The following is a 25423-nucleotide window of genomic DNA, read 5'->3' on the forward strand; positions in this document are numbered from 1 at the left end:
TTTGAGCAGTTTCCTGTAAAAGAATGTAAATTTGGAACTAAATCTTGAACCAAATCTAAATTTTAGAGTCATCCAGCTTAAAAGTCTATAGTTGGAGGTATGAAAATGGTTGAGCCCCTTAAAGAATGTGTAAATAGAAGAGCATGATTCCAAGGATTGAGCCCTGGGGATGCTCAAAATTAAGGGTTGGAAAGAGGCTTGTTGAGCAAATTACAGAGAACAGAAAAGTGGTTGAGAGTTAAAAGAAAATTTAGTGGTGGAAGCCAAAGAGGGAAATTTTACTTGAGAGAGCCCAGGAAGCGGGGAGGTGTGGACGTGGTAGGAATCAGTGGAGTAAATAGAATAACACAGCGAAGGTTGATGACTGAGAAAAGAGCATGATTTTTGGTAAAATAGAGAGAAATCAGTTTCTATAGAACCCAGGTTTGGACTATTTGAGACTTCATTAGTCTATTCAGAACATTGACAGTGAAAAGAGGTGGGACTACCTAGAAGGAAGGACATTCCAGTTAAATAAAGACTTGACAAGATTAAGGAAACCTATTTTATTTATAGGCAAGGAGAAAGGAACCAGTAGAGTATGAAAGATTGGAGATGCTGGAGAGGAAGAGGGTGAATATAAATGCTCGTTAAGAAAGAGGGAGGAAATTCAAATCAGTTTGGTGTCAGAAAACATGCTTTATAACCTTTTTTTGAAGATTTAAAGGCCGCGGCCCTTTTGAATTTCATAGACCTTATCAGTTCCCAAGAGAGTTGCTATCTCAAGTTTCATTTATGATCCATAGAGCAAAGATGTTCTGCTTTTTTCCCTTCCTCAGAACCTTTTCACTGTGAAGTTAAATTTCAGCACGAGTGAATAGAGATGTTTGCCCCCATTGTCGCCGTGTTGATTAGTATTGCAAGGTGGTTTGGGGTAGAGCCAAACCTGTGGTGCTTTTTGCCCCCAAAATAATGTTTAGTGAGCTTGGGAGGCCTCAAGAAAAGCAGACCCAAAGTGATTTAAATGCCATTCTGGAATAAATCCAGAACAGTTGCAAAAAGCACCGTAAGTAGTTACTGTAAAGAATAATTGTAGCTTTAAGAATTCAGAATGTCGGGGTCACGAAGAGTGAACATTCTGGACCCAGCTAGAAATTTTTCAAAAAATCATATAAAGCCTAAACTTTATCAGTGTGTCCTCTAATATTCTGTCTGTGTAGAAGCACTTGTTCTCTTGGGCTCCGAGTGTATAAGCATGCCGACAGCAACATTGTATTCCCCGGTTCATAGCCCAGTGCCTCTTATGGTGCTCAATAAATCCCTGATGAAAAAAGGTAAGTAACTTTCTACTGGCTGTAGTAATTAGAAACTTAATTTAAGTTTCTCTGCCACCAGCGCTGCCAGGGAGTATCTGGCTTTGCATTGCTTGCTTTCAAACTCGGCATTTACCCCACTCTTTGTTTTATTATTTTTCACCAGCACCACACAAGTTAAAAAACAATCCAGAACTTATGCCATCCGTTTTTTTCTTATCCTTTTTTTTTTATCGTAGCAAAATATGTATAACATAAAATTTGCCGTTTTAACCATATTTAGGTGTACAGTTCAGAATGAATTAAAGTACACTCACACACTGTTGTGAAAGCATCACCACCATCCATCTCCAGATCTTTCCATCGTCCCAAACTGAAATTCCATGCACATTAAATAACTCTCAGACTCTTTCTCCAGCCCCTGGCAACAACCATTCGAATTTATGCCTCTAAATTTGACTACTCTAGTACTTCATATAAGTGGAATCGTATAATACTTGTTCTTTTGTGTCTGGCTTCTTTCACTTAGCATAATGTCTTCAGGGTTCATCCATGTTATAATATGTATCAGGATTTCATTCCTTTTTAAGGCTGAGTAACATACCATTATATACAGTATATATTCACATTTTATTTATTCATTCATTAATGGACATTTGGGTTGTTTTTACCTTTTGGCTTTTGTAAATAATGCTACTATGAACATAGATGTACAGATAACTGCTTTTAATTCTTTTGGGTGTACTTCGAAGTGGAATTGATGCATCATACAGTAATTCTGTTAGGCCCAGGGGATTGATTATATGACAGTATTAAGTCTTCCAATCCGTGAATATTTGATGTGTTTATTTGTGTTCTCTTTCATTTCTTTCAACAACATTTTGTAGTTTTCTATGTACAAATTGCTCTCCTTGGGTAAGTTTATTCCTAGGTGTTTGTTTCATTTTGATGCTAGTAAAAATAAAGTTGTTTACTTAATTTCCTTTTTGGATTGTTCGTTGCCCTGGAGTTTTTAACTCTCTTGTTTGTCTACACTGAGTCTGGAGCAGTTGTCACTTGGTACAGGCTTTAGAAGTGGGCTTTACTTTTGGGCCTGTCTCCAATTTGGGGGCAGGGATTTGCCCATGAATTTAGTTCTCTGATGGATCCAATGGATTCAGCTTATTTAGCATTTTTCTTGTTGTAAGGATGGGAGTGATGATTTCCAGGCCCTTTCAATCTAGGACCAGAAACCATAAATCTCTGAGACTCATCTTGTACTTTTCCAGTTCCAGCCCTGGAATCAACCACGTCTCCAAAGAGCCGTATTTCCTTTTAGTGGAGAATGGTACTTAGAAGCCAGGACCTTGGTGCTAGACATGGCCACTGCAGCTCAGGTGTCATGGCTTCAGCAGACAGAGCCCGAAAATGAATAAAGGGTATGTGTGTCTGTGTGTATTCACACATGCATACACACGCGTATATACACACATGCATTCATTGTCTGTACATGTATATAGATACACATGTTAAAAAACAGATCTTTATTCATGTTGATGCCTCCAATACCACAGGGTTCATTCTAGCTTTCCACCTTTGCATATTTATATTTCCCTTCTGTGACAGTGAAAAACTTGGTTCCTATTTCTCCACAAATATTTACTTAATTGCTCGATCCTATAAATGCAGTTAAAATAGTTTCAGAATTGCTAAACTATGCCATTGTGAAAAAATAAACTTACTAAATAGAGTGGAGTATTTATTTACAGTTCTTGTTGTCATTGGACTGAGAATATATAGTCAAAATACTATGTTCAGGAGCCACCCAGGTCATTCTCTCTCTTCCTCCCCTTCCTTCCCACATGGCCATACTAGTCATTTGCAGTGCAGTTAGGTTTATTTGTTTTTTTTTTTATTGCATTTTGCCTCCCCCTGTTTTTATTTTTTTAATTTTTGAGTAAAAATAACATGGGTCTAGAATTGCCTCCTTGCTACATTTTTTACCCCATTTTCATCCTTTACCCTTTTCTTCCCATTCTCAGAGTAGCCAGCCTCATGTTTTAGTTTATACTTTGTGTTTTTTTGTGTGCAAGTGAGCAGGTACATGTATATTTTATTTCTCCTTTCTTACCCAAAAGGCAGCATACTTGATATTCTTTTGCACTTTCCTTTTTTTCTTTTAACATTATATCTTGGCAGTCACTTTATATCAATTCATAGAGGTCTTTCTTAGTTTATCCAGTCACTCTCCTCTGCATGAGTATTCATTTCTTCTATTTTGCAGTTATGAACAATGCTGCAGTGAATAGCCTTGTACCTAGGTAGTTTCATATTGTTGGAGGTGCTGTTCCTAGAAGTGGGATTTCTTCCCTTTTGTTGGCTTTTGTTATTGCACCAGCAGCACCTAAGTTCAAAAGCAAACAAAAAGCTTTGGAAGTTGTATATAATTTATTGTTCACAAACATTAGTTGGTTTTTCAAATGTCTGTTCTTAAGTGACTCCCCAAGTACTGCTGCTGGGTGATATAACCTGGCAGAAAAGTCCCACCTAACAGAATCGCTCTGAAAGTAAACGTGCTGAAGTAATAAAGGAAGCATCCCCTTATTCAGTAAGTTATATACAAGTTGGTAAGTTACTCACTCTAAGACACAACACATTTATACTATTTCATAATTCTTTTTATTTATTTATTTATCTATCTGTCTATCTGTTTGTTTGTTTGTTTATTTTAGGCGAGACAACCCTTGGTTGACCTCACAGATTGCAGGGACCTTGTCAGCTTACAATCCCTTATTTTTTATTTTTTACAACTATAGCACCTGGTCTTCCTAGGTGATAATTATTTTTCTTAATTAGTAATTCTTAGTTGGGTTTTTTAAGGAAAAGATTGTATCACATACATCTGCAAATAACATGTGAAGCACAAGCCTGTTACTCTTGAGGAAAAAAATCTAGACCTATATTAGTAATACTTATAATTTTTTAAACCGTGCTCGATTAAAAACAAAAACCTCTTTGTATTTATTGTAGGTATGGCTTTGATTCTCAGTGACTTCCTGTGATGAACTGTTGCTTTTCTCTTACCCAACCCTTAAATCTTCCATTTTCTTGAGAGGCCCAGAAAAGCCTCTCTGCGATTTTTTCTGATCTCCATTTAGAGCAACAGTTTCAGTTTAGTTCTTTGATTTGGCATCTTTAATATCTAATAGCCTTTAGTATTTAGACCTGTGTTTTAAAAATTGTGTAGCATAGGATTCAACTATTCTGGAATAGTTGTGCTAACTATCTTTAAATGAAGATCTCTTGAGTTTTTAAAGATTATGTGTTTTATTTCTCAAATCCTGGCATATTATTGCTACTTAACATTCCTGAGGCAGCCTTGAACCCTTTGGTTCATGATTCCAACTCATTTATGTGGATTATTAAGACCTGGCAAATAAATGCAAAACTTTGAGAATACATTTACCTGTTTTCAACTAGTTAGGATTACTGACATGCCTTGTATGACCATGTAATCTTGGAGAAGAACAGTGTTTCAAAGATCTTTTCTTAAACTTCGTTTTAATAGGATGACTCAAGACAATCTGTACAGGTGGTATTTTGGGGAAATAAAAAACAAATAGTATCTTTAGACCAGATTTTTTTGTATACTGAGGCACAGCAGAGTAGAACAGGAGTACATCTTCCAAAAATGCATCTGTAGTCACTTAGATACCCTGTGTCCCAGCAGGTATGTGGATTTAGTCTCTTCCCCTTCTTTTTTTATTCAAGTTATACATACAGAGTTTTAACATACAGTTTTAAAAGTTGGAATGCTACCAGGTCGATAATGGAAAACTGTAATCTCCTATTTTAATTTTCCAGCTTTCAACTCTTTTAGCTCTTTATTCTTGTATTTACCTCATTTTTAAATAGAATACTTATGCTCTTCTCGTTTAAATATTAGACATTATCTATTGATTTCTTAAAACCAATTCACATCTAGTTCTCATAAAACACTCTTAACAGTATTTACCTGAAATTGAACTTCATAGAGCGAGAAATCCTACAAAGCTAAAGGATAGAATAGACTATGCTGCACCACAAACAGTATCTTGACAAATCAGTAAGTTTGGAGTATGGCATTAATCGGCTGGGTTCTACAGAAAGCTTTTACCTACTTTAATGAGATCAATTTTAGTCCATTTCCTTCTTGTCTCAGTCTCTTTCATCAATCATGAGTCATCAACATACTGATATAATAAAGATTTTTTTTTTAAAGACATCAATTAATTGTTACTTAGGTCTGATAAGTTTAAGAAAAAAAAAAAGAAAGCAAACCAACTGCCTCCAAACCCCTAAAATTGTGTCTTATTTGTTCTTTAGTTTTAACAGAGAACAAGAAGCAAATCTAAGTGGTTTCTATAAGAATGACATTAGAATACTTAGAGCGAAACATGTGCTCTCCCCTTTTATGCTTTATAATTTTTATTGTTATATTTGAGATTTTTGTTATTAGATTACAGCTCTTTAGCTATGTTTCTTTTGCATTTCTGGACCCATAGTCATTACCCATTTAACTTTGCAAAGTTTTATTTGAAAACATCTCCAGAGTCTACTTTTTGGTAATTTCCTCTATAACTCAATTTATCAGAATAGCTTTACTTAGAATTTGTGTTAATCTGGTTTTTAAATTAGGAATTTTTTTTTTCATAGGTAAGGGTATATGTCTGGGCAGTTTGACAAATTCCTCTGAATTGGCATTTAGTTTTTAATTTTCTTTTAAAACCTACTAAAAATGCCATTTATATAAAACACCAATAAATTTATTTTTCCTTTTATAAATAAGTACATATTGAGCAGCACTAATACAAAAGCTGTTGCCTTAGCCTTTACTTTTCACTGGTCTTAGAGACTTACTCCTCTTTCTTAATGGTTATCAGAGAGCCTGGAGAGGCTTTTCTACTAACAAAAGTAAATAGGATAATCCTCTGGAAGTTACTTTTTATGTATTTACGTTGAAGCCCAAATTGAGTGATTCATGTTTAAAGTGTGATAGCATTCATTAGAAAAAAATGATTTGACTAAATTGTCTGTTTTTTTAAAATTGGTACATGATTCCTTCGAGAAGTAAAAATAAAAATGTTTCTTCAGCTACTCCTTCAAGATCTCATTCATGAGTAAACAGAGCCTTGTCAAATATTATATTTTAAATAAAGTTTTTATTCAGTAAGCTTTATTTTCAGCTTAGCAGTTCTTGTCAAAACATCGTTAAATACCTTTTGAAAAATCTAGAATAAATCTGTTCTCTTAATTTCTTCAGCAATCTTGTGTTATGAAGCACCCATTTATGCCCATTTATATCTTAAACTAGAGACTGGCAAACTATAGCCCACGGGCCAAATCCAGCCCACAACCTGTTTTTGTGGCTCTTGAGGTAAGAATGGCTTTTAAAGTAAAAAGGTCATTAAAAGATTGCAGAGTTGGTATATGATTTGCAGAGTCTAAAATAATTACTATATGTCCCTTTACAGAACAGTTTCTCTTAGACTATTATATATATAACACACATACAGCTCTTTTTAGATATTTTACAACCTTCTTCACTAGAAAAATGTTTTACTACAATCTCTTTACATATCCTGTATTTTTATAGGAATTCACTGAATTGCTAGTCTTTATAGTTAGTATGAGCTTTTATTATTAACCAGGCCCAGATGTGTATGTAGGACACCACAGATTTTAATTAAACTAGTTTTTGGAGGGTAAAGGGAGGAGGAGAGGAAAAGTTAGATTGCTTCTGCTGCTTAGACTTATGCTTGCTCTTGGGTGTACAGTTTTGTGATACTATTTTAACTTGAATATTGTCATTTCTCCATAGACACATTTTTTCATTGATACCTTTTCCTACTGCATAGAGAGAGCTTTATTTCTTTGAGGCTATGTTTTGATGTTAAATTGGGCTGTATGATTGGTTTATTTGAGTCTTAATACTAATAGCTTCTGGCAAAAATCCTCTAGTTGCCTGGTTATAATGCTTCGTCATTTATCATATTTTATTGATTCTAAAACTTTTTTTTCACTTTAACATTTTTGAAATCAGAATGCACCTTAAATTTTATGACATAATTAGATTTAGTTCCCCCCCCCCAGTGGTACATAAAATAATGGTGCATCTTAAAACCAATAAAGTATGGTTCATATATTCTACTCATTTATATTTCTCATTAGGTGTATAGTTTTCTTATTCCTTTTTTTAATTTGCCCCTTATTACTTACTGTGATATTGCCAAAATTCATCATTTTGGAAATCTTCCATCTTTTAAGAGTTGGTTTTGGGGGTTATTTTAATTCTGATTTTTGTGTATTGAGTTAGATCAGAAGAACTATCATCCACATTTAGTCAATAGAGTAATTTAGGAAAATGAACAGTTAGCATAGAGTGTTTTGAGTAGCACCATATCCTGATCTGTTACTGTTAGTTAACAGATGGCCTGAAGCCCATAATAGTTACGATTTTGCTGTTATACTGTAGAAGAACATTAACCAGAAAACCTGCTTAGCCTTAGCTGACATTTTCTTGGATGGTTGCAACTGGGGACTCCCTGTGAATTTATAATAATATCTTGTTTATGGGAAATAATTAGAAATTATATAGTAATTGTTTTTTAGATCATTAGTATCTTCCAAGGTGAGCCACTTTGTATTAAAGAAACAAAGTTTTTTAAAGCTTATTTCAATGGAAAATCATTAAGTCAGTGACTTCAAAAAAGGCAAGCCAAATAAAGAGGAAAGAAGGTGGGGGTGGGGTTTGATGCCAACATTAAATATGCAAGCCTGATTGGTTTTTTTGTTTTGTTTTGTTTTGTTTTTTTAACTCAGTGGTTCTAAACCTAGGTAGGGCCACTTTTTAAAATATCAGTCCCCACATATCTCAGGTAAATTAAATCAGAAAGTCTGAGAGTGGTTACTGGCATTGAATTTTTAAAATTCTTCAAGGTACTATTATTTTATCACAAAAGTAATGTTTTTATAGATTTACCCAGATATTTAGTTTTTCTCCCCACTTCTCGTAACTTCTTGCATCTCGGATCTTCCGTGTGAGATCTCTTTCTGCTTACAATATAGTTTTTAGAATTTTTTTTAGTGAGAGCCTGCTGGTGTCCACCTGTCAGGTTTTCCTTGTCTGGAAGCGTCTTTATTCTACCCTGTTCTTAAAAAATAACTTTGTTGGGTCCGGATATCAGTTATCTCTTCCTGGGTAACAGCATCCCAAACTTAATGACACAAAAACAACAATCATTTGCCCATGAGACTCTGAGTCAGCAGTTTGAACAAGGCTCAACAGGACAGCTTGTCACTGGTTTACATGGTGTCAGCTGGGCTCATTCATGTATCCGTAGCCACTTGTCAGGTCATCTGGGGTCTGGACAATCCCAGATGGCCTCACTTATATTTCTGGCAGTTTGCTAGAATAAGAGGGGAAACTAGGCTTCATCTTTCTTGTCATTCAGCTGACTAGCTTAAACTTCTTCACATGGTGGTTAGGTTCAAAAGGCAATATAGAAATGGCCAGCTCTAATGAACACTTTTGAAGCCTCTGCTCCTATATTTGCTAATGTCTTATTGACCAAAGCAAGTCAGGTGACCAGGCCCAGCTTCCAAAGGGTAGAGGAATTAGACATCATCCATTGATTGAAGAAGTGACAATGTTGCATTCAAAGAGGTGTGCATTATGAAATGGGAGGGATTTGAAGCCTCAAAAATCTATCACGGTATAGAATTTTAAGATGAAATATAATTTTTTTCAGTACATTTTCTTTTTTCCACTGTCTTTAGGCTTTCACTGTTATTATTGAGCAGTTAATTCCTATGGCTTTTTTACAGATTTTCTGTTTTTGTGTTCTCTGTTCACTATGATTTGTCTAGATGTGAACTTTCTTTTGTCTGGATTGGGCTATATTGAATTTCTTTTGATTTGGTATCTTTCATCTTTTCTAGAAAATTCTCAGCCATTATCTGCCTCTGCCCCACTCTTTCTCTTCTTCCAGAACTTTAGTTAAGTTAGATTTCTTGCTGTTTTTCCATGTCTATGTTTTTATATGTAAAGATTTTATTATGCACGGAGTGGGGAGAGAGGGGACTCAGTCCTTGGCAACTGCTTTCCTCTTGGCAGCCAGAACATTGCTCAGCTCCTCTTGCTTCCTCTTAGCATGGATATGTGTCCCTGTTTATTTCTTGATGAGCTTGACTTGCATGTTCTTTGAGACCTTGAGCAGCCACAAGGCGCTCTGCATTTCTGAGGCAAAGCCGAATAGCTCTCAGGTCATGTCCCACGCCAACTGGTGTGTTAGGTGAGGCATTCACAATGGCGGCTCAGCTTATGTTCTTGGCCACCTTATGGCCCTTGTTGAGGACCATGGCCTTGGGGTAGTGCAGAGCCATGGCAAACGCATTGGAAGGCTCTGTATCTGTTAACTTCTCTTCTAAATACTACATTCTGCATAATTTCTTGTGATTTACCTTCCAGTTTATTAATTTTCTTTTCAGTTACACCCGGCTGCTTAACTCTTTTATTTTCTCTTTTAACCAAATTAGCTGTAGTTCACAATTTTTTTCTTTTCTTTTTATCAAAGTACAATTTACGTGCAGTAAAATTTACTTTTTTTTTTTGGCTTGATGTGCAGTCTATGAACTTTAACACGTGCATAGATTCATTCCTTTTATCTATATATCTATGTGTTTGTCAATATCACACTCTTCATTCCTGTTGCTTTATATTAAGTCTTGAAATCAGGTAGTATGAGTCTTCCAAAATTTTTTTGTTCACAATTGTTAGGTTCTTCTAGTTCTAATCCGCTAGGTCACTTTTTATATTTTTCTGTTCCCTGAAGATTTTTTTCAAGTTTGTCTAATTTCTTTAACTTTTGTACTGTAAGGTTCCATTGGGTCCAATTTTAGTTTTTGAGTTTCTTTCTTGAATAGTAATATTTGTGAAGATTGATATCTCATGACCTTCATTCATTTTTAGAAATCTTTCTAAAAGCAAAGAGAAAATTTACTGTCTTGCAGTTACCATATGGATGCATTAGACCCTTTTAAATTCTAAGATACCATCTTTGTAGTTCACTTTGAACCTTCATTGAACATAGTTGAAATTTCAGAATTTTTCATTTCTTCCCCATAATGGCAAAGAAAAGAGTTTTGACAAGAGAAAATATTTCACCATCATATGGATTAAGAAGATAAATGTAATGAGACAAATAGCACTGTAGGTTTACGCTTTCCAGTGTGGTGGCTGTCAGCCATCTGTGGCTGTTGATGAGCACTTAAAAGGTGCACTTGAGACGTACTGGAAATGTAAAATATACAAGAGTTTTAAAGACTTGAAAAAAGAACGATCACTTAAAATATCCCAATTTTTTTCTGTTGAAATAACATTGTGGATATTTTGTGTTAAATGAAATATATTAAAATGAATTTCACCTGTTTCTTTTTACTTTTCTGATGTAGCTGCTAAGAAATGTCAGATTGCATTTGTTGCTCAGGTTCCGTTTCTGTGGGGCAGCGCTGGTCCGCACGCTAATGGTGTAGAAGCAGCATTTTAGACTGAGTCCTCAGATGATAGTATCCTTGATAAATTTTTTGAAACCCAAAAATCAGTGGGTGAACAAATGATTTCTAACGATAAAAATGAAATATGTTATTCTCACCTAATTAGTCATTCAGCAGGAAGGCCTTCATCATCCAGTATTTTGCAGCAAGTACCTAGAATGTCTCCTGTTGCTAGGACGATATGTGACAGTGTTTGTACGTCTTTTATGATGTTTTCGCACCAAAATTTTACTAGACGAGTGGACAAATACTGAAGTCAAGTGTGTATACAAAGGCGAATAGAAGGAAATGGGTGATGTAGGAATTAAAATATTCTTTGGGTTTATCATTCTAATTTGTTTTTCTTAATCTCAATTTTTTTGCAATTATGGAAAAAAGAAGTGGCAATTCTGTTTTCAACAAAATTATGAGCCATCAAAAGATTTTAAACTATTGCATTTTGATGATTCAAATGCAAGAAGAACGGGAAGTAATGATAAAGTAGAACATGTTAGAGATGTGTTTGAAATCTGGAATCAGTATTTAGAAGGTGGAATTGTTCCAGGATTGTGATTGACAGTTTAAGCAGCTGGATACATATACTTTTAAACTAAAGTTTTTCACTCTCACTTTATTCTATTGTATATTATTTACAAATTATTTAATATTGCAATAGTGAATAATCATTTTTCCTAGTATTCTGAAGGTTAAGTGTAGCAAATATGATCTATCACCTGCTAATAATTCCAGTCACTGAAGTCTTTCAAGATACGTCACTTTGTCTTTCTGCTGATTTTCACTCATGGTGTCTTGTTCCATAATATGTTCAGTTATTTTTATTGTATTCTGCTAATTGTGTTTTAGGAAATTATTTGTAGGAATGATTTGGAGCTTAAGATGAAAGAGCTGTTTTTCAGAAACTAATTTTATTTGCTTCTGCCAAGCAGTTCAGGCCACTCCCAGTCCAGTAACCCCTTAAGTCAGTCTTGAGGTTTTCTGAAACGCCCAGAGAGTGCAGACTTGGAGACCGGCTAGTTTACTTGCAGTTCACCCTCGCCTTAAGGGTGTAGCCTTTTGAGATTCCAGCTTAAACCAGGGAGCATTTTGTATTAGATTTTCTACTTTGGGCAGGTCTTGGGCTTGGTTTCTGCCCACAGGGTCCTCCAAAAAAGAGGATTTATTTTGATGGTTTTAGCAAATGCTTTCGAAGGAAAAGTGAGCTTTTGAGCTGTCCTTTGTTTCTGGTCACCCTCTTTTCCTTCAGCTTTGGCTTGGTAAATTACTATAGTTAGCTCTTTGTTGTTTTCAAGATTTTAAAAAAATTTTCCAGCATTTTTAGATGTTCATAGTTTAAGGGTCGTTACACATAATCTAACCCACAATTACTAGAAATGGATTACCACATCTATTTTTTTTTTTTTGGCTTCCTTGTTAATTTACATTTACACCAGATTTAGGATACTACTGATTAAACACTTTGCAAATAAAAGATAATATATAAAACTATGTAAATTAAATAGGCTGAGAATCACATCTTAGGAGGGAGAACCTGAGTCATTAAAGTCAGTAGGTAATGTTCATTTCCTTTTAAACATACACACACACCCCTGGCAAAAAACTTGCTTTTCTTCAGATAATAAAAGGATGAAACAAAATATTTTTGTTGCCTTTGGGGCTTTTCAGTTGGCCATATATATGTGTGGCTGTAGGAAGCTGAGTGCTTACCAATATGAAAATTCAGGCTTGATATGAAGAAGTTGATTCAAAACACTTACTGATGGCTACTTGGAACCTGAACGACAGATCACCCACACCATACTCACAAGTTTTGACATGCCTAGTGGAAAGGTATGGTTAAAACCCTTACATCAACCTCATTTTGAAGGTAGCTGAATCCAGTAATTTATTTATTTAGGATTCAGTTTTTTTTTTTTACAGTGAATTATTTTTCTAAGCTACCTTATATGTATGTGCAAAACAATTATAATGTGATGTTCTCCAGTTTAAATCTACAGGCGAGATATAAAAGGATTTCATCTAAATATATTTTCCTTACGCTAAAACAAATCTTTCTTACCCAATTACTTTCTATTACATGTACATACTGCTGTAGCTAAGGAAATGACCATTTTTCTTAGCACTTAACAAGTGGCTTTGCTTGCCACTCTTCTTTAAGAATGTGGTTTATTATGTTGCTCTGGGCTACACAAGCTGGGAATTAAGTATTTAAGTATTATAGGAAGATCAAATATTTCGGTAATTTACAGTAGGCTGTTGCTGTGATTCTTGCATCTTGAGGTTAGCTGTTGCAAATTAAATGTCTTTACTTGAACCGCAGAACAAATGTTTTAGAGACATGTTAGAAAGAGAATCAAATTGGTGTGATGGTAAATAGATGCTTAACAGCTGGTACTTTTGTCCACAGTCATATTGAATTTTGCAGTTGACAAAGCAAAAGAAGAAATATATTACTAAATGTAGTTGTGCCATAAAGAGTGGAATTTTTGCCTTTGAGTGATTCGACAGCTCTGTGTATCTTGTAACATGCTCATACATAGTATTTCAGTTTACTTTGCATTAAAATCAACACTGATGTTTATATTTTGCACAATGAATTATGTCTAGGACCATTGTCAGTTGAGATAGCCATTATAAAGTCAAGCTGGAGTTATTCTAAGTATTAACAAATTCAGAATGCGTTGAATTACGAAATTGAGCAGATTAATATTTACCAGGCTATAAGCATTTACCGCATTTTTATATCAGTAATCTAGCCCCTTCATTGTGGAAACGAGCATGTTCTCTTCCTAAATTTGTCTTTATGTTTAATGCACTTTTTTTGTTTTGTTTTCTCCCTTGACTCTTGCATCCTTGTAGTAATTGTAGCACCAACTACAGCCACAAAACTCTTTTTGGTTAGTTTTGTTTTACAGACCTGTCTCTGATAAAACAAGAGTGATTTCTTTCCAGGGCTACTTAAATGTCTTCAGCTTCAGGGCCTTCCAGAGAGGCCGGCATTTTATTTGTAAGGGTTCCACAAAACTCCCATTTGATTTGTTCTGCTGTGAGACCATCATCGAAATCCCTTTTGGATTTCAGCATATTATAGCTGCAGCCAGGGAATCTGTTAATAGAATTTATAATACTGAGATATAAACTTAGTAGTAACTTTTCTGGGCCTTATTGAAAAATATGGTTGGGGGAGACTTCTCTTATTCATTCATTCATTCATTCATTCATTATTTATTCTAAATCTCCATGACTGTTTTGTAACTACTAATTTGTATTTCTTCATCCTTTCACCTTGGGGACTGGGTGGAAAAGGTGAAAAATGTGATTTAAAAGGCCAACAGATTCTATTGAGATTAGGTATTTGAAAGTATGACATATTAGTTTTGAAAAATACTAGACAGAAGTTGCTGTTAAGTATGCCTGAGACGGGTAGAGCAGATGGCTCCAGTCGTATACATATATCATTCCTAAGTGGTTCAGAGACTCTAACAGTGACAAAACATTTGCGAATAATGCTGGCGCAAAAGGAGGTGTGCGGATAAGAGTTACTTTGGCCACCTTGCCACTACACCCATTTGCCAGAAGGTAGAATAATTAGCATTCTTGTCTTAAAAGTACTGTGTTCCTTTTTCCCATATTCCCTTAAATTTGGGTAACTTCATTGAACTTAGCATATAATGTGCATCATACTATTGAATTTCTTTAAAAATAGACCTAGTTATTGTGTTACCGTTGTAACTTTAAATATAGGCTAGATTAAAGAGTAGTGAAATTATTGTAATGAAATAAGAAATCACCCTGCAGCGGCAGGAGGGGCGGAGAGCGCGAGGGAAGCTGTGGCAGCTGCAGCCAGCACATGCAGACGTTCCTCTTAAAGGGACCGCAGCAGAACTTTTGGGGTGACAAACTTGCTCACTCTGAGCTCCAGCGCCAGGTCAGCTGCTTGGGGAGTGCCAAGGACATATGGGTGATGCTAGTTGTCGGACTTTGGAGCAAGGGCTGGAGGCAAGGCTCTCTCCCAGACAGGAGTGCTGGCGTTGTTCCTCTGTTTAGCCCTCTCCCCTCTTAACGTGCAGACGCAGGTGCCGCCACAGTGGAGACGTCATCAAACTGGATACCAGGTTGCTCTGCTCAGAGGATTCCCGGAAACTCTGCCTCCCCCAACTTGTGGCCCTTCCCAAGCCACATCCACTGGTGTCCTCAGCGAGTCAGGTGCTCCTTGCTGAGCAGATCCAAGCCCCACACTAGCTGCAGCCGGCATCCATTTCTGGTGTGGCTTCTTGAGGTAACTGTAAGCACAGCACTAGTCTCAGCCTTCTGTGAATTACTTGCTGAATCTTACCAGGTGCCCCCAGAGGGGCACAGGCTGGGGCCAAACTTGGCTTGCAGCTCGACCCCTCTCTGGACTGTGCCACTGGACACCTACTACACTAAGCCATGCTAATAAGACTGGGAGACTTAGGAGCTTTGCTTAGTATGTAGAAACAGACACAGAAAGGCAGCTAAAATGGGGAGACAAAGAAGCGTGTCCTACATAAAAGAACAGAACAGAGCTCCAGGAAAAATGGAGTCAAACAATCTACCAGATAGAGAGTTCAAAACACTGGTTATAAGGGTGCTCAGTGAATTTAGGGGAAGAGTAGATGAACTCAGTGAGAACTTTAAAGAGATAAAAAAAACATAAATGGAGATGAGAATTATAAAAAGGGAACCAGTCAGAAATGAAAACAATATCTGAGATGAAGAGTACATTACAGGGAATCAACAGAGTGGATGAAGTGGAGGTTTGAATCACTGATACAGAGGATGGGGTAGTAGAGGACACTCAGTCACAACAGCAGCAAGAAAAAAAGAATCCAAATGAAGATAATTTAAGGAGCCTTTGGGACAACATCAAACATAACATTCACATCATAGGGTTATCAAAAGGAGAAGAGAGAGCAAGAAGTTAAAAACCTATTTGAAGAAATAATGATGGGAAGCTTCCCTAATCTGGTGAAGGAAATAGATACGCAGCGCTAGGAAGCACAGAGAGTCCCAAAAATGAACTCAAAGAGGCCCACACCAAGACACATTAAAATGCCAAAGGTTAAATACAGAGAGAATCTTAAAAGCAGCAAGAGAAGAGCAGTTAAGTTACCAGTAAGGGAGCTCCCATAAGACTGTCAGTGATTTCTCAACAGAAACTTTGCAGGACATGTTGTGGTGTGATCAAATCCAAGACCCACGGAGCCAATTGAGATGAATTGTGAGCCTTTATTAGCCGGCTGGCGACTGACTCTCCACCACGCAGGGTTAGAAGAGATCAGCCCTGAGCTCCCAAAAGAGGCAATTTGTATAGCTACCAGCACATCCCTGAGCAGATCACCACACCCTGGTTAACAGTTGGCCCTTAGCATATCCTTGATCAGATTACCCTGGTTAACAGCATCTCCTTGATCAGATTACCACACCCTGGTTAAGAGAATCAGAAGTAAATATTTAATACTGGCTTACTGGAAAATTGTCCACCCATAACTGACAGAAAGGCTTGGCACAAAATATCCAAATTGATGAAATTCCAGGATCTACAAGCAAGAGTACTTTATCCAGCAAAGCTGTCAGAGTCAAAGGACAGATAAACAGCTTCCTAGGCAAGAAAAAGCTAAAGAAGTTCATCACCACCAAGCCAGCATTACAGGAAATGTTGGAGGGACTTCTTTAAGAAGAAAAAAATATGAATAAAGAATGGCTGTAACTACGTATCCGTCAATAAGTACTTCAAATGAAAAAGAATTAAGTGCCCCAATTGATAGATAAAGTGGCTGAATGTATAAGAAAACAAGTCTCTTACATATACTGCCTACGAGAGACTCGCTTCAAATGAGAAGACACACACAGGCTAAAAGTAAGGGGATAGAAAAAGATATTTTATGATGGACCTAGAGGGTATTGTGTTGAATGGAGTAAGTCAGAGAAAGATAAATGCCATATGATTTCTTGCACAGGTGGAATCCAAAGAACAAAATAAACAATAACAGCAAAAATGGAAACAAAGTTATAGAGACTATTTTGAGGGCTGCTAGAGGGAGAGGTTTTGAGGAGGTTGGTGAGAAAGGGAAAGGATTAAGAAATACAAATGGATAGTACAAAACAGTCATGGAGCTATAAAGTATAGCATAAGAAATATAGTCAATAATATTGTATGTAAAGAGCAGAGGAGTACTAGATTTATTGGAGTGATCGTTTTGTGAATTGTATAGATCTCTAATCACTGTGCTGTACAACTGAAACTAATATATTGTATACCAACTGTAATTGAAAAAAAAAAACTCAAACTGCACTATAAATGTGAGCAATCATCTTATGGTTCAATAAAGCTGTAAAAAAAAAATCAAAAAACCGTGCCCGCCGGCCCCCCCCCCCCCCCCCCCCCCCCCCCCCCCCCCACCTTTGCCACTCTCCTACCATTCTTCATTTCATATGTTAAATAGTTAGGGGAAAAAAAGGATACCACAATTATCTTCCACAGACAGGATTGGATCCCTGTGGTATAAGATACATAATTTTAGTCAAGATTTTTTCCTACAGAAAGTTCTAAAACACTAAAAATTTTGTGGAGGGAAGTCCATTTTTCTTAGTAAAAACTTTAAACTTTCTAGTACAACAACTTCTAGTATTCAAAGTCAAGTTTTATGAAATGATGAAATAATCAAAAGGCTCTTATCGTTGCTTGTTTGCAACATCTTTTCTAATGGATTATTTTTGCTTTCTTATAATAAAAGCTAAAGGAATTGTTTGTGATTTAGGAATTCACTCTTACTGTAATATAAAGTAGGCGAATTATTACCAGCTTATAATTGTCCCTGTATGAATTAAGGACTATTTTTTTTCCACAAAAATCGTTTAAATCCTAGACTAATTGTTTCTGAGCCATTGACCAACCTATGTTCAGGAATGGGAGCACATTTCATTAATTAGTTCAAGGAGAACATAATAAAGTTAATCTGTTGCTACTCCATACTTTTGGAACATCTGATGTCAGAAAGCAAGGTATAAGGGTTTATATATAGAAACCAGGTTCCTTAGGTAGCATATGAGAGAAATCCTTGGAATGAATGATCCTGGTTCTTTCCATTGAAGGAGGAGCAGGAGACTTTTCTGCCATCCTTTGCAGTCAGTGACAATTTCACCACTGCTGGACTATGCTATAGAAATTGATTAACACACATTAACAGGAGCCTTGATGTTATACCTGGTTATTTTAGACAGAAGCACAAAAATAGTTGCAAATCATTCTTGGGAGAATGGAATTACATTTTAAATGTACTGATGGAGTTGACAGATTTAAAGGAAACTTGTGCTAAGTTTAAGTTTTTTTTCTTCTGTATAGTGCATCCTTTCACAACATGAACAATTGAACTTTTTGTCAGTCTGGAACAAAGCCACTTAACAAAGACTAGATTATGAATTGGGGAGTTTCATGACCTGAACCAGTATTCAAAGAAGGAAACATTGCAATTTGTGAACCACCACGTATTTGTAAAACCACCACAGTGGTCATTTGATGAGTGCGTGAGAATAGTCCGTCTACTTGGTATCTCGAAGCAAGTTATAACTGATTTTTAAAAAAAATTTTAATGATGGTTTTTACTTTTTCCATTTCATCAGAAAAACAAACTGAAGGAAATTGCATCTTTTTACATTAGCATCTCATATTTATTCGAGTGTCTGTCAGTAGTTCCACTGTTCAGCAAAAGTTAAAGTTACAAACAGTGATGTCATTGAATTCACAAGTTGAAGAAATGAATATGAATGAGATACATCCATCAAAAGATCATTTTATTCATGTACTTTACCGGAGTTTCTGTCCATAACTTAGTTCTTTTCCTGACTGTTGATTTTCATCATGATTTAATGAAGTCCCATCTGATTTTAAGTGACCAACTGATATTTAACAGTAATATATTGAGAAAAGTATAGGAGTCTCAACTCATTTATTGAAGAAATCCTGTCTTAAATGATTTTGGAACAAAGTAGGGTTTAAATAAGAAATACTGAGGAATTGCTTAATTTTTTTTCCACAAGACTGATGTGCGAACACTAATTCTCAAGTATTTTCTATAGGTGACTATTTTCTTTTGGACATGGTTCTTAAAGATTTCTGAGACTTGCCAGTGTTGTAAACCACTTTGCCATGGCTGAGAATGTTGGATGCATATGCTTTGGTTGAGGATTTTAATAATCCCATAATAAATCTAGATTGGTAATTTGTATCTTTGTGAGTCCTACCACATGGCTATTTCTATAAAAGTGCTATTTACCAAATTATGGAATGTGAGTGTACAGTAAAAACTCAGCTTTTAGCAGCCACAAGAAGACAAAATAATGGTGAAGTGTAAGAACTGGAGTTGAAACTGCAATGGAATCTATGGAATACTTCTTTTAAAGTATGTTCCAGAAAATTACCATTTACTTAACTCATACTGTCAAGTTTTGTCAATGTAAGAAACATCCAAACTGTTAGAGAATTTTTATGAGTTTATTTGAGCAAAACTGACAACATATGTCAGGCAGCAAGCTCTTAAGTACTGTGGAGAATAACAGTTGTACAGTCTCTTTTATGCATTTGAGATTGAGGAGGAAATGTAAGGAAGATTATGTGAAGGTGGGAGGGAGCAAGGAAGGGATTGGATTACAGGAGAGTGAAACTCAAGCTTTAAAAGGAGGGGTCTAAAAGAGGGTATTTCAAAGGCGTGTTAACCTAGATGCAGCGAGCACAATGGACAGGACTTGCTTAAGGCAAAGATAAGGAGTTATATCCTGGGGTGTGACTACTCCCCAGGACCTGCCCAGTTAGGAATTTACGATCAGATCACCCTGTGGGGTTACTTTCCAGTTTCCCCTTTTTGATCATAAATCGATTCAAAGGATGAATTCATGACCATCCTTTTGGTAAGATAGTGTGATCTCCCAGTGCTAGGAAGGCTCATTCCTAGGAAGTCTCAGTGCACATCGTCTTGGTGACCATTGGAGATGGGATAATACTGTAATCGTGGGATGTGAGTTGAGGCCAGACTTTTCCCAAAGAGGAAGGTCAGGTAAGTGATAGCAGTCAGGTCTTAAGGCTTTCATTACAAAACAAACAAACAAAAAACTTCTGGATTATTTCTATCCTGCGAACTATCAAGATTGAGTTTTGCTTCTGTCTCATTTTTCTGAACTTGGTATCTAATAATAACATTTCCATAAACCATGAAAAGTATTAATAGTTATCTTATGTTTGTTCAGTAATCATAAACAGTTGGACTATATAGATAAATCCAAAGACAAGTATAACGATTATTATGGCTAATATCATTAGCAGTCAGGTAAAAAGAATCAAACAAAATGCATTCTGAGTTCAATATTCGTCCTTAGGCATGCAGGCCTTGTCATTGTCTTGGGATAGCTATCTACCTCTGATGTCAGTGGCTTATCATCATCCTCTAGGAGTCTTTGGTGCCCATTGTAGGTGGAGGCAAGTGTCAGAGACAAGAGTAGATGTCCCTTTGCAGTTAGGTGCCTCATAAGGTCTCTTCCAGCGAGGTTGGAGAGTATCTTTTATTTGATGTCCTTTACAAAACAAAAACAAAATCAAAAGTCTTTGTCTCCTGGGAACTGTCTGTGAAAGGAAGCAGCTTCAAATTTGGCATTTTTTCAAAATGACTTTATCAAACGTTGGCAATAATGTAAGATGTCACCTTTCAATAATGTCAGGTCATATGTCCCTTCATCTAATTTAAGTCTGACTTAAATGCACTGTGATGAAAAATGGAATTTTCCAGGGAGCCAAAAAGTGCCAAGTGGGCGTCTTGGGTTTCCCAAAGTCCCAGCAATTCGTTGAATTTACAACCATTGTTTACCTGTACAATATACTTAAGACTTTTTTTCTGTCTCTATTTTTCAGTGCTTCCCATGCATGTTGACAGGAAAAAAAAAAAAAGAAACTTTTGAAGTGTTCCTGGGACTCTTTTGGAACACCACAAAGTTATTCCTACATATATTGAAATTTTAATCCTTAAAACCTCAATTTCTAATGAAAAGTAAGAAATAAGCAGTTAGCATTCTTTAGCTTGGCAAATTTATGAAGACATTTTATAACCTCTAAAAACATATTTCATAGACATCAAAGTCAGTTATTAACATGGACTTATTTTTGTAAGCCTAGGGAAAATATAATGTTACATTTAATATCAGTAACTCAAAAGACATGTCTTTTCTACTTAAACCAACAAACTTAAACCAGCTTTTATTTACTAAGGATTAATCTTAGTCATGCGAACTTGAAAAGCATTTTAGTTAGTTTCTATATTTCTGAGAATTTTAGAAAACCCAATCCTTATAAGTGCTTGTCTTTAAATTAATCTTAAGAAAACCACCCAGAGGTAGAAAATTATCCTACACTTACAACATACATATGTAGACACATATAGACAGACACCGAGATCTTTTAGCCATGAGAGAAACTCACTAGTTTATAAAGAATAGTTGGATCCAAATTTTGTTTTTGAAGAATTTACAATACACATATATATCTGTCCTTGACAAGGCAAGTTCTAAATGACCTTCCCCCTTTGAAAATAAGGACAGCCATTTTTAATATCTCGAAGAATTGGATTGACACCTGAACAACATCATAGGTTGATCCATTTATCTAAATCCTCTTTTCGAAGCTTCAGGAGACCAATTAAATGTTTTCCATTCATCCTGCCTAATTTTATAGCTGGCTTTTTCCAAATCTGCACACAAAAGACTAGTACTGAAGTATCAAATTATCCTGATCACAGCCACCTTAGTATTAATGGGAGGATGACTGTCATGGTGCTTGTCAGCCTCAAAGGCCTGACTTCTCAGGTTGATTTTGAGATCCGTAGAGTCCGAACAAACTTGTAGGGAAAACTAGCCTTTACATGCACATCTCCAGATAAGTCAAATGCCGTATCTGTATAGAACTGTTTCACCCCCTAGAGGAAAATTTCCTCAGGCAACCCCACAAAAATTATAAGTCGCTCAAGAATACCTGAGCAAGGGCCGGCGAGATCTTAGCAGACACTGCTGGAACCACAGCTCTTTCTAAGGCATGGGCCCTTCTCACAGGGTGAACCCATTTTAGGTCACCCTACTCTCCACAAGGCCTCTGCTCTCCTGCTGGCTTCCCAGCTATTTGGGTTGGAGAAGCAAGTGTCCTTTTTCTTTCGGAGCTAACAAAGTTCAATCTCTTATTTAACTAGCAAAAAATTTCCTCAGAGTCTCAGTAAGCAGTTCAATGAAAAGCTGAAATTCAAAGCAGCAACCCACTCCCCCACACTCATCCCTTTCCCTGGGTTCTCTCAACCCTTATCCACCTCAGGGATTTTCTAAGAACAGCTCCAATAAAGTCGTAGACCTGCTGCTTAAAGCAAGAAGGCCCAGGATTCCAAGAGAAAACTCACCCACATTTACCCAATGCAAAGCAGGGAATGGGTGGGGAAAATGGGCTGTTGTTGGTACCTGCCACCTGGTCTGGGTCTGCCGTGGTTCTGGGTGGGCTTCTTCAGAATCCTGCCATACTACACCTAATTAATATTGACATAAGAAATGTCCAAACCTCTAGAAATTTTATAAGAATATATTTGAGCCAAAACTGACAACAAATTGCTGGGAAGCAAGATCTCAAATTCATGGAGAATAACAGTTTGCGGTTTCTTTTATGCATTTGAAATTAAGGAAGAAACTGAAAGAAGATTACATGAAGGTGGGGATTGGATTACAGGACTATTAACAAGCTCTCTTGAGGGTGGTTACACCTCTAAGGAATATGACTTGTTGTATTTCAAAAGTGTGTTAACCTAGATGCACAAGAACCATGGACAGAGCTGGCCTAAAAACCTTTCACTAAAAAAACTATAGGTCTGGGGCATGATTACGCATCTGCCCAGTTAGGAATTTATGATTTGTTAAAGCACCCTTTTTTGTCCATAAATTGTTTAACACACTCAGTAAAAGATCTGAGAGTTGATGTCAGAAAGAGTGTTTTGTACAGGGCAAATTATGCTCAGAAACTAACTGGATTGTCTTTGCCAATAATTTAACACAGATTCACCGTGGGAATTATAATTGACAATATTTCACAAGCCAGTAGTATACAGGATAATATCTCTTAATAAGCCAATAAAGAAATACTCCAAACCAATGGTAGATTAATTATACTATTGTTCCAGGCAAAAGGGGAGATGAAATAAATAAGATTCAAATTTAGGTAAGGTGTACCTTCCTACAAGTTGGTTCTCAGGAGTGTCAGTCTTTCCAGGTAAAAGCTGAGTATCAACTGCTAGCTCAGGTCTCTTGCTTCTGGAGCACATAGCCAGCGGGTGACGGCACTGGTGTTGAAAGGCTAGGCGAGCTGCTCTGAAGGTTATGACCGCAGGGACCCTTACGTAGCTTGCACCACCACTTATGAGTAGTAACCTTTCCAAGGCAAGAACAGATGTCCCTTCTCTTCCAGTAATGATCTATATTTGGCATACTTTATCTTATTGCAAAGGTCCAAGTACTTTTTACCTCTGTGGTTCGTATGCTTGAGCATCCATCAAATCACCTGGAAGCCTGGTTAGAACACAGATTCCATAGGACAATGGTGGGGGTCCAAGAATTTGCAGATGCTGATATTGATGCATATTGAGAACCACAGTAGTTTGTATGAATGTTTTTCCATTTTTGCATTGGCCAGGCCAAAATCCTTACTTGAATGTTATTTGAGTTTATAATTGTACTCTAGATAATTTGTTTTTATTGTTGTGCAAGGTATGGGTGGGCAGGAAAATGGAGTTTTCACTGTGTGATTTTAGATTTAACCTAATTCTTAAAATTTTATTGCCTCATGTAAAGCAGTCCATAAAATGCATTTTGCCAGCTCAGGGCAAACTAAAAGCTATTTTTATTACCTATAGTAATTAACCTAATTCAGGAAAAAGGAACAGGCTTGGAGGGAAAAACTATCATTCAAACAGTTGTGGAAGCTCAAAAATTGCTTTTTTGAATTAAGCATTTGAAATTGTTTTTACAATCCTGGACCTAGTTACTCAAAGCTAGGGCTGAGTTTGTAAGATTTAAACAGTTTGTCTGTTGGATTCAATGTGAATAGTTTCGAGGTTGCTCTAATTTCAAACATGAGATTATCTTATTAGAGTAGTTGGAGGGGTCTTATTGTCAGAAACTTGAAGAAGTGGCTAGAGAGAAATATAGAATCCATCCCTTTGGTGAAACTGTATTTTAGCTTTTCACATCTACCGCCCTTGCTTGATGTTACCAAAACAGTATTTCAAAAGCCATTTTTGTACATTATTTCTTTATATTTACGGTATAACTATAAAGAGGTTTCATTTAAATCCTTTAAAAAATTTTTTTTCAGAGATTTGCTGCCAGGCTTATTCCCCATCACTTGACTTTTGTTTGAGTCTTTGTCTTATTTCAAAGACTGAGAGCTATTGCCCAATCGAGCCTTGAGTTATAAAAGTCCAATAGTTTAGAAGCCTTAAAATTAAAAAATATATTTTAATTTAGAAAATTCTTATGTTTTATATTTGGGATTAATCATTTTTTATGGCCCAAAATAGCACACTCCGTTTTTGGCAGCTTCTGTCCTGCCCATGCCAATGAAAGTAGCACCATATGGTGTGACTGCTGTCACACTAGGAAACTCACACCCTTTGGAGACACCTGGCATAAAGCAAAGCCACTGCTCTCCATGTGCTTAACCTTTTAAGCCAAAATATTAACCAAGATATATTAAGATTTTATGATACTATGGGATCCTATCGGTTGAGTCGTATAGCTCTTTTTTCTACCAGGTTTAGCATTTGGCCACATTATGAAAACACATACTCAGAACTTCATGGAATCTCTTACTTAACTTCAGAAAGAAGCTTTTGCATGACTGTTACAAGAAAGGAAAGTGTACATTTCAGAATACAATCAATAATATTTTAGTACCTCTTAAGTCCTAATACCCCTCCACCACTATGATAATCTCTTCTTCTCCTCACCCCACTTACCTGACTAAATATCCAGAAGGAAAAGAGTTTGCAAATATTGATCTTAGGCGTTGGTGTAAGTATTGTAAGTATTGAAATTTACATGATGGAAAGAGTTTAGAACATGACACGTATAAGGAACTAATCACCGTTTTTCTCTCACTTCTGTGTATTTTGTCCTTTGTTAAGTAGGTCTGTTATGTTTTCCTGATAATTATCCTCTGCCTGTTCTTTGTTCTATGCTAGAGCAGTCATTTAGTTCATTGTGACCTTCATCCAAATGTTTCTCAGCCTTATAAAATTATCGTTAAGGCTTTCCAGTATAAAATTAGCTTATTCTCCTGAAAATAAACACAGGTAGGTTTTATTTATCATGGGTCCTGTTTATTCGTTTTTGTGGGGAAGGATAAAATTGTCTCTTACTGTTCTAGATTCTTTCAGTTTGTCTAATAATTAAATAGACACAAGACAGATTAACAAAAGAAATTACCAAGTTTAATTACATACATACATATTGGAACCCAACATACATGA

General features: G+C 36.3%; 1 protein-coding gene and 1 pseudogene across 1 annotated transcript in view; one reads left to right on the plus strand and one right to left on the minus strand.

Moving 5' to 3' along the window:
• The window catches only part of GLG1 (golgi glycoprotein 1), a 99378-nt gene that overhangs the window by 17500 nt on the left and 56455 nt on the right, over nucleotides 1-25423 (plus strand). The window lies entirely within an intron of this gene.
• On the minus strand, nucleotides 9395-9695 carry LOC118611314 (annotated as a pseudogene).

This window comes from Rousettus aegyptiacus, unplaced genomic scaffold (genome assembly GCF_014176215.1).
Source record: "Rousettus aegyptiacus isolate mRouAeg1 unplaced genomic scaffold, mRouAeg1.p scaffold_m13_p_14, whole genome shotgun sequence".
Lineage (NCBI taxonomy): Eukaryota > Metazoa > Chordata > Mammalia > Chiroptera > Pteropodidae > Rousettus > Rousettus aegyptiacus.